A 17,456-nucleotide genomic window follows, 5' to 3' on the forward strand; every position below is an offset into this window, starting at 1 on the left:
TATACCATGGACAATTCCTATTTTTGGTCCCAGTTCCTGGTAAATCACTGTCCCTATTTCATCTATGTTTTTGCCTTTGGGATGCCTTGTTGAGAATCTAGTGTCTTCATGCATCTAGTTCAGTTCTGTATCCGGAATCTCTGGAAGTTAAATGTAAAAGTGAAAGCGAATTAATCTTGCCTCTCGTGCACATCAATATCAACGGACTCTCATGAACACCAAGGTGCCCTGCAGTGTGCAATTGTCTATTTCACACATTGCAACTGTTAAAGTACATCTTGAATGACTGATAACATGTTACGTGCTAATTATTTTTCCTTATGTATCTTTAACCCAAAGAACACCCTTCTGACTTTTAAATCAGGCTGATGAAGAGTACATTTATACAACATGGAGGTGCAGAGCCTGCAGTGATGTACAGGGGGAACAGCTTTACACTGAGGTCTGTGGTGTCAGAAGTGGGATATTATATGAATGTTCCTATTTTCATTTGTCTGTCTAGTCCATTTTTGTCCTGCCCTTCTGCCAACATTGTAAGGGGATCTGGGTGGCTTACAAGAGTCTTCCCTCCTCTATTTTGTCCTCACCAGAACTCTGTAAGTTAAGTGAGGCTCAAAGAGTGCAGCTGATCCCGGTCCCCAAGCAGGTTTGATGGCAGAGTGGGAATTTGACAACAACGAAAGGGGGGGGAACTTAACCCTAAAAACTCCAGAATTATGCATCCTAAGGTCAAGAACAAACCAACATGAGGCCCAAAACTAAGTGCAAATGATCTTCTGTAATTATATATAATGAATTTATTACAGACAAAAATCAACAACTTGTATACAGCCCTACTTCTATAGTTCTATTAAAAATATGAACATAAAACACAATTAGACACAAAATTACAGCCAGACCATTAGACCAAAACTAAGACCAAATGTGTTTTGGCCATGTGGCCTTCTTCAGTGGTCTAAATCCATTAAATCTTTTCTCTAAGTTATCTTGATAAAAATATGCATTTTCAAAAAGGGGAAGGGCTGTGGCTAAGCATCTGGAAGAGCATCTGCTTGGCATGCAGAAGGTCCCAGGTTCAATCCCTAGCATCTCCAGTTAAAGGGACTAGGCAAGTAGGTGATATGAAAGACCTCTGCCTGAGACCCTGGAGTAGACAATACTGACTTTGATGGACCAAGCATCTGATTCCGTATAAGGCAGCTTTACGGGTTCATATTTTCTTTTGTTCTTGCATGTTCATTGTTTGAAACATATTTTTTATTTTTATTATTTCATTTCCTTACTAGAACTTGTTTCAAGTATAACAACCACCTGCCCATTTAAGAGTTCTCACCCGGGACAATCCTGGTATACATAGGTTACAGATCCCGGTTACCCTCTCTCACTGTCTCCAGCTAATTTCCCCAACTTAAGTGAAGACTGTCTGCCTAGGGTAACAGTTCCTTCAGAGGAAGAAGAGAAGTCTGTGTCATGAGTACCATTTTGCTCATGAAGAAAGGCCTGCTCACAAGTTAAGACTCATGAGCAAACAAGAGAGCAAACAAATGGGCATGGCCATGGATCCATGCATCAGCGGCAGAGAAAAGTGGCAGAGGATCCAAGGAGGAAGGCACTCCATTGTTAACCTGAGACATCACTTCCATGTAAGCCCATGATACTCACTCAGTGGCTTGGGAGCCATATGTGGCTCTTTAACACGACACCTGTGGTTCTTCCCCATATTGCCCCTGCCCCCATCTTTCAGGAAAATGAGCAAGGCCTTCACCTGGTGGGTATTGTGGTTGGCAGGTGGTCCCCACCATGAAATGGCCCCTGGCAGTGGAACAGGTAAGCCATGAACCTCCCTGAGATGCAGGCCTCATGCCAAGTCTGGAAGTAAATATGTCTGTTTTGCTTGATGGAGATGGAGAATATGCACATGAACACATGAAGCTGCCTTATACTGAATCAGACCCTTGAGGGTCTATCAAAGTCAGTATTGTCTACTCAGACCAGCAGCAGCTCTCCAGGGTCTCAGGCAGAGGTCTTTCACATCACCTACTTGCCTAGTCCCTTTAACTGGAGATGCCAGGGACTGAACCTGGGCCCTTCTGCATGCCAGGCAGAGGCTCTACCACTGAGCCACGGCCCCTCCTACGGCCTCTCTGCAAGCCACGGAGCAACTGCTGTGATGAGAGATTCCCTCCCGCATTCTATTAGAAGATCTGCACTAAACAATTTTTAAGGCTTTGCCTGTGCAACACTGATTAGCAGCAGAGCTCTCCAGGATTTATCTTATTAAAGGTGATGTACGACCTTTAACCTCCAATAATACAAAAGAGTAAGGGGTAGAGTTTGGTTCTCTGAATTATTAACCAGCAAATCAGACAGAACACCTGTAGAAACCTTTATCTTTTATTGAGAAAAGAATTTTTTTTTAATTGAGCAAGACTAGAAAAAATACAGGCATGAAAACATTAACCCTACAATTAGTGTGAAGATAAATGATAAAGTTATCATAGTTCCTAGCATTGTTTAATCACATTACAGCAAGCAGTAGTTTTAAAAACAAATCAGGTTTCAGCTTTTTGTCTCACTGCTTTTAGAGATTAACAAAAAGCCCAAGTTAACCAAGAAATGTCACCTAGAGATCTCACTTACCCTTCTTCTGAGACTTCCAGCCAGAGAAATCTGATTTGCTTGTCAAATGAGTGCATATTTATAGAAAAATATCAATCTTATCTTTCTCAAAATCTGATGTATTATAATCATGTGATCTAGATATATGACTGGTTATAACTAAATATGAGATAAGCAACATAAGTGCAAATAAGCCAATCAGCAGGTGCATATGAGATACATCTGATATAGCAAGATAAGGCCAATCTCAACTCTTAACCTCTATTTTAAAAAAATTACTTTTTTCTGTAACCATTTCAACTAACTGACCAAGAAGAGTTGGTTTTTATATGCCAACTTTCTCTATCACTTAAGGAAGAATCAAACCACTTTACAATCCCCACAACAAACACCCTGTGAGGTAGGTGGGGCTGAGGGAGCTCTAAGAGAGCTGTGACTAGCCTAAGGTCACCCAGCTGGCTTCATGTGTAGGAGTGGGGAAACCAACCTGGTTCACCAGATTAGCGTCCACTGCTCATATGGAGGAGTGGGGAATCAAACCCGGTTCACCAGATTAGAGTCCACTGCTACTAAACCGTGGCTCTTAACCACTACACCACGCTGGCTGTAAGATGAAGGTAGCTCTAAGCAACTGAGTTCAGTGACAGTTGAAAAATGCACGAACTCTCAGTTAACTTGGAAACTCAGCAAGAAAAGAGTAATGATATCATTACTACTGCTACAGTACCACTGATATAAGCCTATTTGGCTAACAGAACACCAAGTCCCCTTTTCAATCTCAAATCTATCTTGCTATGCTATACTAAACTGCAAAAGATAATAATTTTGCACCTGTGTTTATATAGGGTTGCCAACCTCTTGCTATTACAACGGGTCTCCAGCCGATAGAGATCAGTTCGCCTGGAGAAAATGGCCGCTTTGGCAATTGGACTCTATGGCATTGAAGTCCCTCTCCTCCCCAAACCCCGCCCTCCTCAGGCTCCACCCCCAAAACATCCCGCCCATGGCGAAGAGGGACCTGGCAACCCTATGTTTATATGACCCATGCAACATATAGTGGCCTATCAGATCTAAATGTTTAAAGACCTGCTTTTCTAAGCCTTAAGAAAACACCCCATTTTGAGGCAGGGTTTTTCAACAGCGTAAACACTGATAAGAATGGATTGTTGTCTCTTTTCTTTTGGAAGCGATGGCTGAATCTGCATGTCGGTGTCTTCGTGAGGAAGCTGCTTGAAAGCACGGCGTGTGGTGCCGTTATCCAGTTGCAAGCCACTTAATGGTCCTTGGCTCACCACATGGTTGCCCCAATTTTCTCTGTGCTAGCACAGACATTTAAAAAGAATGGTTTGTGTTGGCTTGGAAACAACCTCGCCGCGTGAGTGGGGCATTGCTGTACACAAATGGTTCATTGCTTCCTTGTGTCTTCTTTGTCTTCTTCAGAAGTCACACTGCTCTCTTGGCTGCCCCGATAGAAAATCTGGTCTGCCTTTGGCAACCTCAGTGGTCGATCGTGATTTGATTGGAAAATTACCCCCCTGCCTTTTCCTTCTTTGTGTTTTGCACACATTAATGCATGCTGATAAGCATGTGGCAGCAGATCATTGACTCACCATTTGGGAAGTAGTGTTTGGTACAATTTGGTTGCAGCTGCAATTGTGTGGAAGCACTTGAACAGGTAAAATTTAAGGAAGTCTTATTGTTAAGAAGCTCCTCTGTCCTTAATGTTGCCAGGATAGAACTTCAGACATTCTCTGTATCTGAATTTCTCCCTGGATTGCCTGCCCCTGTTTCAAAAGACAAAAGAGACCACTAAGGAATGCTCCACTTTTTTATGCCAGAAATTTGTGGAGAGCATTACTCATGCACAGTTTATTTATTTAGAGATTATATCCTACATTTCTCCCCAATGGGGATCCAAAATAACTTACAATATCAACTTACAATTTTATTGTCACAACAACAAACTGCTGAATTACAGTTGATATTTAAACTAAAGACAATGCATTTACCTGGGCTGAATAAAGACCTTGCATTCATGGCTCGTGACCAATGCTGATTTCTCCACACCCATCTCTCCCGTGGACATCACAGACTCTTTTGCATACCACACCTAATCCCATCACGCCTGCTATTCACATTTACATACTGTTAACATTTACATACTAATGCTTGTCTGAATTCACTCTCCTCTACTTAAAAGACAGATGGATTCACATTCTAGCTGTATCTGAAGAAGTGAGCTGTGGCTCACGAAAGCTCATACCCTGCCAGAAAATATTTTTGTTAGTCTTTAAGGTGCTACTGGACTCTTGCTCTTTTCTACTACTGCAGACAGACTAACACGGCTACCAACTGTGAATTAACAACAAACTTGTGAGGCAGGTTAGGCTGAGAAAGAGCAACAGACTACAGATCTCCCAGTGAGTTTCCATGGCAGAATGAGGTGAAAATTTGGGTTGCTCCAATCCTAGTCCACCACTCTATTACACCACAGTTTTCAGGTTCTAAAGTTGATTTACATCTGTTCCCTTTCTGCATTACTACTGTGTAATCCCTTAATTTTATTCTGTAAAATATTTACACCAGCATGGTGTAGTGGTTAAGAGCGGTGGTTTGGAGCAGTAGACTCTGATCTGGAGAACTGGGTTTGATTCCCCACTCCTCCACATGAGAGGTGGAGGCTAATCTGATAAACCAGGTTGGTTTCCCCACTCCTACACATGAAGCCAGCTGGGTGACCTTGAGCTAGTCACTGCTCTTAAAGCTCTCTCAGCCCCACCTACCTCACAGGGTGTCTGTTGGGGGGAGGGGGAGGGAAGGTGATTGTAAGCCAGTTTGATCCTTAAGTGGTAGAGAAAGTCAGCATTTAAAAAACAACTCTTCTTCTTCCTCTTCTTCTTCAGCTCAAGGCAGCTTTAAAAAATACAAATAATAACCACGACGCCAGAAGCATTCACAGAAGCACTTAAAAACAGAAGAGCCGAAGGAAAGCACAAATTCATCACTCAGGTTTGGACAGGCCTGTTGGCTCCTTGTGTTTCCCTGATTGTGAAAAGATTTCAAGGTAAGAACCATCACCTTAAACTGAGCTTGGAAACAAAAATGGGGGTTGCCAGGGGGCGAGGGTCTCAGGGGCATCAGATGTCATCAGCTTACTGATGGCACCAAACCCCATACTTCTATCATAGTGCTAAAACATTGCTAAAGTGCAATCTTCGTGTGACCCTTATGTATAACTGTATTAAGATTCTTTCTGGGTAGTGTGTTACCAGTACACTGGAGTGGATCTGTATGGTGGAAAAACAAAACACGAAAAGACTCTTGATGCATTCATATGCAGAATTGCACCAAGACTGCTGTTTTCATCAAAAACACGCATCAGTTGTTTAGGAGGACTGAGATACAAATGAGCTGAAAGTCATTTTACAAACTGCCTATGCTCACAAACTACCTACGCTCCAGTTCGGGAATTAGTTTTAGGAATTCCCTTAATGAAACAGAAATTCAGGGGGACTGAAATGCTGTGCAAAGCAACATTCCAGAACACTAAAAGAAGGTGAATGGGTGAAATCTGATCATCACTGGATAAGTCTTCCAAAATAAGTTTTACTGAACATAAAAAGCTCTCTTATATTGAGCCAGACCATTGGTCCATGTTGCTCAATATTGACTACTCCACCTGGTAGCAGCTCTTCAGGAACTCAGGCAGAGGCAGGGTTTTCCTAACATTTGCTACCTGAGATGTTTTGACTAGAGATGTCAGGGACTGAACATGGAACTTTCTGCCTACAAAACAGATCTTCTACCTCTGAGCCACAGCCCTTCTCTCAAAGTCTTGCCAATGCGTGTTTTACATACCCTTACCTTACACCACCAGACCACTGATCCATATAGCCCCCTATCATCTACTCTGATTGGCTGCAGCTCTCCAGAGTCTCAGGCATTTGCTGCCTGAGGTCATTTGACTGTAGATACCAGAGACTGAAAATAGGGAGCATATGCCAATGCTCTATCACTAAGCCATGGCTCCTCCTTCAAATGCATTTTTAGGGGCTGTGGCTCAGTCGTAGAGCATCTGCTTGACATGCAGAAGGTCCCAGGTTCAATCCCCGGTATCTCCAGTTAAAGGAATCGGGCAAGTAAGATGTTGTGAAAGACCCCTGCCTGAGACCCTGGAGAGCCGCTGCCAGTCTGAGTAGACAATACTGACTTTGATGTACCAAGGGTCTGATTCAATATCAGGCAGCTTCAGGTGTTCATGTGTCATCTGAACCTATGAAGCTGACTTATACTGAGTCAGGCTATTGGGCCATTGAGCTTAGTACTGTTTATTCCGACTGATAGCCTTTCTACAACATTTGCTACCCACGATCCAGTTCTACTGGAGATGCCAGGTGACTGAAAACATTTCTGAAGAATATTTCTTTGCTAGGTCTCTAAAATATTTCAGATGATCAGTAAACAGTTCAGTTAAAAAAATAGAAAAAACTTTGTCACCATGGATATGCTGATCAGAGTCCAGATTGCTATTGATGGATAAGCCCCTTAAAGAGAAATCAGCATGGCGATGCTAAAATGACATAGGAAGGAGATCACTTGTGCATGGATCATAATTTTTCTGAAATGTTTAAATGAGTATAATATTGTGAATAAGGCCATTTACATCTATTTGTTGTAAGATCGTTTATTGCAAAGTGTTGTCAGTTTTCCTCTGTTTATTTTACAGTGCTATATTACAACTTAAGTAAATACAATTATTCAGTTTTACAAATCGTTAATGTGTGATAGGCTGATAGGAAGAAAGTAAATTCCTTTGGAATGGGTGTTGGAGGAGAGTGTTATGACCTCTACTGGAAATCCTGGAGAGCCACTGCTGGTCTGAGTAGACAATACCCACCTTGATGGACAGATGGTCCAATACAGTAGAAGGCAGCTTCATGTGTGTGTATGAAGAAGAAGAATAAAACTGGCTTACAATCACCTTGCCTTCCCCTCCCCACAACAGATGCACTGTGAGGTAGGTGGGGATGAGCGAGTGTGACTAGCCCATGGTCACCCAGCTGGCTTCATGTGGAGGAGTGGGGAAATAAATCTAGTTCACCAGATTAGCCCCCGTCGCTCATGTGGAGGAGTGGGGAATCAAACCTGGTTCTCCAGATCAGAGTCCACTCCTCCAAACCACCGCTCTTAACCACTACACCACGTTAGCTCTCTATGCCACTGTTTTACTAAATATCAGATGTTATTTTATGAAAATGCAACATTGTGCCTCATCACAATACAGTGCTTCTGGGTGTAAACCAGAAGTGATGTAATCGTGTCACATATGGCTGCGCATACGATCCCGCTCCTGAGCCAGCCAATGGATTGGCGGGCTATTGCCCACCAATCCAAGCAACCTGGCAACCCTAGTACAATGCCATAGAGTTCATCTTCCAAAGTACCTATTTTCTCCAGGGTAACTGATCTCTGTTGTCTGGAGATGAGGGGTAATTTCAGGGGATCCCCAGGTCCCACCTGGAGGCTGGCATCCCAATGGCAACACATCACACTCTCTCTTGCTTTCTTACATCATGAGCATATGAGTAGAGCAGTAGAGCAGTGTTGTGTAGTGGTTGGCCTCAGGCTAGAGAGACTGGGCTCCAATTCCAATGGTTATAAAGCTCACTGGTGATCTTGAGCTATTCAGTCTCTTGAGCCTAATCTTTCTCACAGGGCTGCTGTGTGGATAGAACCGAGCATATCTGTTTATGACTCAAGGACAAGAATGATTTCAAAAGCCTCATCCCTGCAGCTTCCACATGAAAGTCCTTTTCTCCCTCTAGATTTGTACCTCCCTTCTGCAAACTGGCCCCACCGTTCTTCCTTCTAATGCCGTTATCCGTTCTGTGCAGTGAACTTTACTCGAATACCTGCATTTTTCAACATTAATTATGCATCAGTACACCATCAACGTACATTGTACATCTAAATGACACCCATTGTATTTAGACACTCTCCATGAAAACCAGAAGTATGTACACAATGTAAACAAATCTACAAAATCAACAGCGTTTGCTTTGAGGCTGGTAATTTCATGGCAAGGCTGTGTGCCGTTGGCCCGTTCAAGCTGCTGAGGGTGCTTAAACTTTACTCCCTTGCAGTAGGGTAGGGTTGCCAGCACTGGGTTGAGAAATACCTGGAGATTTGGGGGTGGAGCCTGAAGAGGGCAGGGTTTGTGGGAGGGACTTCAATGCCATAGAGTCCAATGGCCAAAGCGGCCATTTTCTCCAGGGGAACTGATCTCTGTCGGCTGGAAATCAGTTGTAATAGCAGGAGATTTCCAGCCACCATAGGGTTGCCAGGTCCCCCCTCTCCACCAATGGGAGGTTTTTGGGGCAGAGCCTGAGGAGGTTGGGGTTTAGGGAGGGGAGGGACTTCAGTGGGGTATAATGCCATCGTTCCTGTTCTAGTTCCAGTGCATAAAGAGTGCCTGTATGCATCTAGACATAACTTGCTTATAACGTTCGATGTTTCTTCAAAGCAACCGTTAAAGAATAAGCTACGGATAGAGTAACAGACTTATCTTTACCAGACAGCAGATAGATTAAATGATACTCATGAGAACAAACAGTAAGCGGCAAATCAATGGACCAATAAGAGAAGATCTTAGAGAAGAATATAAATCACAACTGAATAAAAAGTGGGTAAATGTCTCTGTCCCTGTCCCTCCACACTGGCAAACCCTCTGTTCGATTGAGCTGTCTAGGAATCTGCTAAATAATTCGTTGAGAGCAAGTCATTGTGTCTGGCCGTGAAGAAAAGTCTTCGAAAAGTTGGAATGGTTAAGACTTCTAGATAGTCTGGTAGCACTGGAAAAGATGGGGGTGCTCTGTCCCCAGAAAGAGGGTACACCTTTCCTTTTGACATAACTAGATAGTTCAAGATGGTCCCTACGTTCCAAATCTGTAAGCATCTGTTTCATTACTAAAGGGAGGTCTGAAGGAAAACTTGGATAGGAAATCTGTGAAATACTGCCATAGAGTCCACCTTCCAAAGTGACCATTTTCTCCAGGTCAACTGATCTCTGTCTCTTGGAGATCAGTTGTAATCCCAGGAGATCTCCAGCCACCACCTGGAGGCTGGCAACTCTATTCCCCAGCCCAGGACAGTTCATGTAGCCACTACAAATTTTTGTTTCAGCAGAGCCTGTGGTCTATAGTGGCAGAGGGAGGAAATCATTGCCTCCTCCTCCAAAATCAAGTGTCACTAAGTCTTCAGAACAGTATGGCAGTATACTTGGGGATAGGCTGTGGCTCAGTGGACGAGTATCTGCCTGGCATACAGAAGATCCCAGGTTCAATCCCCAGCATCTCCAATTAAAAAGGACCAGGCAGTAGGTGATGTGAAAGACCTCTACTGGAAATCCTGGAGAGCCACTGCTGGTCTGAGTAGACAATACCCATTTTGATGGACAGATGGTCCGATACAGTAGAAGGCAGCTTCATGTGTGTGTATGAAGAAGAATAAACTGGCTTACAATCACCTTCCCTTCCCCTCCCCACAACAGATGCACTGTGAGGTAGGTGGGGATGAGCGAGTGTGACTAGCCCATGGTCACCCAGCTGGCTTCATGTGGAGGAGTGGGGAAATAAATCTAGTTCACCAGATTAGCCTCCGTCGCTCATGTGGAGGAGGGGGGAATCAAACCTGGTTCTCCAGATCAGAGTCCACTCCTCCAACCACCGCTCTTAACCACTACACCACGTTGGCTCTCTATGCCACTGTTTTACTAAATATCAGATGTTATTTTATGAAAATGCAACATTGGTTTTTTACCCCTCTTCTGCTATCTCCCCCCCACATCATCCTGCATGTTCTTGACCTGGTTAGGGAGGGGCCTGGGAAGACGATACCACATGCCCAGAAGAACTGTCTGGGGGCAGCATGGGCCTCTTCAGAGTTCTCTTATCTATCAAGTCTATGGAAGTGTGACATTCTGTACAGTAATAGCAACCTGCAGATAAATCGTGGATTAAGTGAAGATAAGTGTCAGCCGGGATTGATTGCTTAACAATAGACAGTTTGACACCTGTTTTTCTTACTTGGTAAAAGCACTTCTTATTCTGATTGAGCTTCAGCGGGCTTCTTTATTCCTCTTGGTGGTATTATATTGAGTTGGCTCTGTATAATATTGTATCATTTTTCATTTTACAGATAGCAAGGGACTGAATAGCTGCTGTTTCTCAGACCAAAGAGACAATGAAGAGCAGACTTTCCAACTGTCCCTATTAATCAGTCCCTATCTCCTGTTCCCCATTCCTGGTTACCACTGTCCCTACTTTTGGCTTGGTACAGGGGGGACTGGTATCAGATTTTTAATCTGAGTTACTAGAGTTGTCCTTCAAGATTCATCCTCTCTCCAGTGTTTCTACAAGTTAAATGCCAGAGCGAGGAGCAAATACTTAAAGGACTGCCTAGGGTTGTCAGCTCTAGCTTGGGAAATTCTTGGAGATTTTGTGGGTGGAGCCTGGGGAGGGCGGGGTTTGGGAAGGGGAGGGAGCTCAGTAGGATACAATGAAGAAAAGTTGTTTTTTATATGCTGAGTTTTTCTGCCTTTTAAGGAGAATCAAACCGGCTTACAATCCCCTTCCTCTCCCCACAACAGACACCTTGCGAGGCAGGTGAGGCTGAGAGAGCTCTAAGAGAGCTGTGACTGGCCCAAGGTCACCCAGCTGGCTTCATGTAGGAGTGGGGAATCCAACCCGGTTTTCCAGATTAGAGTCCACCGCTCTTAACCACTACACTACGCTGGCTCTCCATAATGCCATAGAGTCCACCCTCCAAAACAGCCATTTTCTCCAGAGGAAGTGATCTCTGTCATCTGGAGATCAGTTGGAATTCCAGGTGATCCCCAGTCCCACCTGAAGGTTGGCAATGCTAGCCTCTTTCCTTAGGAACCCATGCGATATCTTCCCTCCTCAGACCACCTTCTGCTATTGGTCCCATCTTACAAACTGGCGAGGACGGTGACAGCATGATTTCACTCCTTCTCAGTCATAGCTCCAAGTCTTCCCCAAAATGTGAGGAAGGGCCCATCCTTTCTAGCATTTGAACAGGGGCACCCACCTTAGCTTTTAAAGATAGCTTACAGCATTTCCTGTTTGCTCCATGAGTAATAGTAGAATTATGTTATTTTTTTCCATTTTTAAAAGGTATGGTGTTCATGTTTTAATCTGGCGCTGTGCTCCTTGGGGCCCCACATAATGGAGAAACCTGGGCTTACAAATATTTTTAATAATAAAAATGTATCTTTTCTGGTGTGGATACAGGTGCATGAGCTGGGGTTGCCAACCTCAGGTGGTACCTGGAGATCTCCCGTTATTACAATTGATCTCCGGACGACCACAATTCATTCAGCTTGCGACTTGACGGCACTTTACACTCACACACATTCCATTGCCAAATTATCAAAATCATACAGTCACAAACAGAACTGGCCCTAGACATCTTCCGTCCATTATAATAACAGGCCTTCATCAGGTTTGTTTCTAAACTAGTTATTAAGTTTCTGACAACTGACAGCAAAGCAATAACAAATATTTGTTTTGGGGTTTTTTTGTCTGACAAACCGAAGCTACGCTGATCTTCTTATGGTTTAAATGGGAAAAAATTCAATATTACCCAGTCAACTCAATATAATGCCACAAAGCTGAATAAGGAAGCACTCCAAACTCAATCAGAAAAAAGTACTTTCCCAAGAAAGAAAAATGGGTGTCAAACAGTCTATAGTTAAGCAATCAATTGTGACACTTATTCTTGTTTAATCTGAGATTTATCGGTAGGTTCTTGTCACTATTCAAAATGTCACTCTTCCAGTGATCTGCGGCAGGACGAAATGCTGAGGAAAGCTGGCGCCGTGTCAGAGAGCCTTGGGGACACGTCGTTGCTTCCATGAAGATACCCTCACCTATTAGACCAGAAAGGGGAAGCAAATAAAATTCTCTTGTCCTCCCTCCAAATGTTTCTCAGGTTGGCACTTACTTGCATGTTTCAATATTGTTCCACAATTTAAATATTCCTGTCAAATGACTATTTTTCTCCCCGGACAGAAAAGCAGAGTTTAGCTGCCAGCATCATTTTGGACACAATAGGGAACACTTAATGTATTTATTTAGGGGGGAAGGTTCTGTGCCAGAGTGACAGGCCCTTTTTTGAAAACGAGGGGAACCCGTATTGCCTCACTATTAAATTTGGGGAACCGGCTTGGTTTTGTGATATAAGCCCTCCCCTCAGTTACAAGGTGTTCTTAGAGTAGCAAGTGTAAAGGCTTTGGGTCACTACTGTGTCGTATTTGTATTGAGCATGATGAGTACAGAGATCACTGAAGCAGGAAGTTTAACAAGCCAACAAAGATTTATTTAAGTACAGGTTATGTGGTGAATTCTCTTTCAAGCCTGAAGTTACCAAGATGGCTTATCAGCCGAGGCTGGCCTCACAACTCTATTGTCTGCCAGAGGTAGAGTATAACCACTCTGTTACACTACTAGGGAGAGCTACACATAGAGTTGCCAACCTCCAGGTACTAGCTGGAGGTCTGCTATTACAACTGATCTCCCGGCAATAGAGGTCAGTTCCCCTGGAGAAAATGGTTGCTTTGGAGTGTGGATTCTATGGCATTGTACCCTGCTGAAGTCCCTCCCCTCCCCAAACCCTGCCCTCCCCAGGCTTCACCCCCAAAATCTCCAGGTATTTCCCCATTCTGGGGATAGTTGCCCCTCTTGGGTCCAATAGGTCTTCAAAGTTCTGGAAATCGTGATATCCACACAAGCAAATAATGACCAGATACCAAGGCCTTTTTGCCTGCATTTTCCAGATTCTGGCTAAAATGGCATCTGGTAAACATGGGCAAAAACACGTCGGGAGAGCGAGGCAAACTCTGATAGGTGGGAAAGGCATGCATAATCAAAAGGAAGCCCCGAAGCAGACGGCAGGGATGACCACGGGGAAAAGTCCCTGAATAAAAGGCCCAAGATTCCCATGCATGTGATCCAATGATTCCATGCATGTGTCAGTCCGTGAATGATTTCCTTCCTCTCTTTAGCTCTTTGTGTCATATCAGACACTCTCTACAAGTTCCCCAATCTTCCACAACCTCTCAGAAACCTGAGTACACGTACAGAAAGTTCTTACAGAATCTGCTAGCTAACATCTCTTTTAAAAAATCTCAAATGTTCCTGGAGATGAATTGCAAGTATAAAAGTGTAAGGGATGGATATGGCTGAAACTGATCTGAATTCAATTCAAAATCAGAAGACAGAGGTTGAATCCACTTCCAAACCACTGTTTAAGTTAGCACAAGAAATTTGGACTATATCGGTGCACCAGAACAGATCGCTGTGTCTAAAAGTTCAGCTGCTTAGATGAGAGTGCCTCATTCATGCCCACAGAAACTCATTTTATTCCATTCTATTCAACATTCCAGTGGCACAAATAAGCAACCAGAGGGGTTGCTTTGGGACTCGCTTGTTTTAACTACTATCAGCTAATGTGGATAGTGATTCCTCTGGCATTCATAGTGGGACTCTTTATATACAACTTAAAAAGACAAGTTCTGTTCTCTAATAGTAAATTAATCTTCCCCCAGAGGTTTCCATAGTCAAACATCAGAGTGGTTGTGAATCCGTAATCTTTGGTTGTTATTTAATCACTCCTAGACCTGCGTGTTGCCTCTCAGATTTGACAAGCAGGATTATAATTGTTTGCCCCCAAGCTAGTAATCTTCCACTGCCTCTTACTTTCTTTCCTTGGCTTTCCTGTCCTCCCTCCTGTTCATGTCAGGCTATGGAAAGTGCAATCCTAAACAGAGTTACACCCTTTTAAGCCCGTTGAAGGCAATGAGTTTAGTATGCTCCAAGTCTGTTTGGGATTGCATTGTAAATAATCTGCAGTGAGGTGTGTGTTAGAAAGAAGTTTCTTTTGTAATCAGTTTAGTGTTGCTCAGCAGAGACCTTGTGGTAAGCTTCAGCACCCGTGCGTGAGTTGCGTGCCAAACTTCTCCTGGCTCATATTGGATTGTCTTTGATGAGCCTTCGCCACAGATAAGTTAGTAATTCTTTACCTGGGAGATTTCTTTTTTTCATTTTGTTCCGAAATGAAAACGAGTAGCCACTGTGTTGATTTGGATTATATTGATTAAAACTTATTTTCTCCGAGTCACATCAAATTGGCTTTGCTCACAGTATTCATTCTGTGATGATCCTCCGCCTATGAGAAGACTCTTGAGCGAAGGACTGAAGGAGCCAAAATGAAAGCATAAGAATATAACAGAACACTTGTTTTCCCCCTGCCTACTGAACCTAATAAATAAAATGAAATAACCTGTGTTCAATATGTTACAATAAACCTACATATGCACATGCTACCAAGTCACAAACAACTTCTGCTGACCCCAGCAAGGGGTGTTCAAGGCACGTGAGGTGGTTCAGCATTGACTTCCTCTGCATAATCTGCCATAGTGGTCGCCCATACAAGTAACAACCCTGCTTAGCTTCCAAGATCAGGCTCTGCCATGCCACCTTCCTTCGTATCTGGAGAACAAAGTTTGACTCCCCACTCCTCCATGTGAAGCCGTCTGGGTAACCTGGGGCTAGTCACAGTTCTCTCAGAACTCTCTCAGCCCCATTTTGAGACTCCTTCCAGTAGAGGAAAGCAGGGTATAAAAACCATCTCTTCTTCATTGTCCATAGTACATTGGGTCATACCTATAAGGCACTTAGATTTGGAAAACAATCTCATGCATTGTTTGTGCTGTTTGATGCTTTCCTTTACAGCCTTTGCAGTAACCACAGCCTTTACAGTCATACCCACAGCAATGCTATTCCCCACAATTTTGATCAAGACTCTATTGAATGGTCTTTTACCAATGCACAAAAGTACACATGGACATTTAATTGAGTTGCTAGCTGTGGGTTGGAAAATACCTGGTGATTTTGGGATTTGGGAGAGAGAGGGGTTTGGGGAGGGACGGGACCTCAGTAGGTATAATGTCATAGAGTCCACCCTCCAAAGCAGCCATTTTCTCCAGGGGAACTGGTCTCTGTTGCTTGGAGGACAGTTCTAATTCCAGGAGCATCCAAGGCCCCACCTGGAGGTAGGCCGCCCTAGCACATTAGTAAAGGGCAGCACACAAAAAATCTTGCCACAATCATACAGAAACATTGAGGTTGCTTTTTTGCATTTTTTTTTAAACTCATGCATATTTTTGTCAGTACCTTAAATGGAGTTTTGTCCAGAAAATGGCTGACTATACATCCACAAACCCAGCTCTCATTGGCCACTTAGAGCACGGCAACCGGACTAACTAATAACTTGTGTTTCCATTTAAAAATATGGTTCCAACGATCTAAGGCTAAGAGCAGACCCCCCCCCCCCGTTAATTTCTATATTGACACTTTCCTACAGAATACAATTGTGGACATATTTGGGAGAAGGAAATAGATTGTCTGCTGCCTAGTCCCAATAAAATATGACTTTGGCATCCAGCAGCTAGTTAGTTGAGGACTGAGGCTGTCAGACTGCTACTTGTCCACAGCCACAGGGAATTAGTGTGAGTTTTTGGAGGGATTTTTAAATGCCAAGTTTTCGAACGAAAACACATGAAGGTATCTTATACTGAGTCAGACCATCCTGCTCTGGACCGGCATCAGCTCTCTGGGTGGCATCTCAGTAGGGCTGCCAGACCCCCCGCTGGGGGTGCGGGATCCCCCACTTTGGGCCCCCTCCCCGGTGCTGTTCTGCTGTCTGGCGGGGGTCTTACCAGGCACAAATTGAGGCCTAGGAGTAGACGCGGTCGGCATGCTGATGTCACTTCCGAAAGAGACATCATCACATCACCCACTACGTGGGAGATGCTCTGGTATTTGGGCAAAACTCTATGGTAAAAGCAGCTTCTACCATAGAGTTGTTGCCCAAATACCAGAATGTCTCTCATGTTGTTGGCGACGTGATGATGTCACTTTTGGAAGTGACATCAACGTGCTGATAGTGTAAAGGCCTAGGCCTCAAATTGTACCTGGTAAGACCCCCCACCTCCCTCCCCACTGGTTGTCATGGGATACCGGGCAACCCTACGTCTAAGGTAGAAGTCTTTCTTTCACATCACCTACTGCTTGAGCCTTTTAACTGAAGATGCCAGGGACCTTCTACATTAAGGTTGCCAGCCCCGGGTTGGGAAATACCTGAAGATTTTGGGGGCGGAGCCTGAAGAGGGCGGGGTTTGGGGAGGGGAGGGACTTCAATGCCATAGAGTCCAGTTGCCAAAGCGGCCATTTTCTCCAGGTGAACTGATCTCTATCATCTGGGGATCAGTTGTAATAGCAGGAGATCTTCAGCCAGTCCACCACCTGGAGGTTGGCAACCCTATGCTACGTGCCAAGCAGCTGCTCTACCACTGAGTCATGGAGAACCCCATTCTTGGTCCAAATCCTTCAAGGGAAGCCTTTGCCTGCAGATTTTGATGGAGAATCTTAGATTTCTTAAACCTCAGCAATCCTGTTTAACCATTTATTTGCTGGGTGACTGGCCATTTGTATTCGTTTATGTAGCTAAGGGCATTCTTTTGAGATGGTCTCTGATGGAAAATGTACTCTGTGCTTTCCAGTGTGCTGCATTCCTCTGTCTACCCCAACATGAAGATAAAGGGACTTCACCCCTCACTATTCCTAGGAGACCCAAACAAAATGTGAGAGAGCAGAAGAAATAGTGTTCAAATAGTGCAGGGCCTCCCCCCACGACGACAGAGCCAGCAGCAACAGCTGTTGGGCAATTTCCAGTCAAGAAGAAGAGGAGGAAGAAGA

Source organism: Euleptes europaea, chromosome 13 (genome assembly GCF_029931775.1).
Source record: "Euleptes europaea isolate rEulEur1 chromosome 13, rEulEur1.hap1, whole genome shotgun sequence".
Lineage (NCBI taxonomy): Eukaryota > Metazoa > Chordata > Lepidosauria > Squamata > Sphaerodactylidae > Euleptes > Euleptes europaea.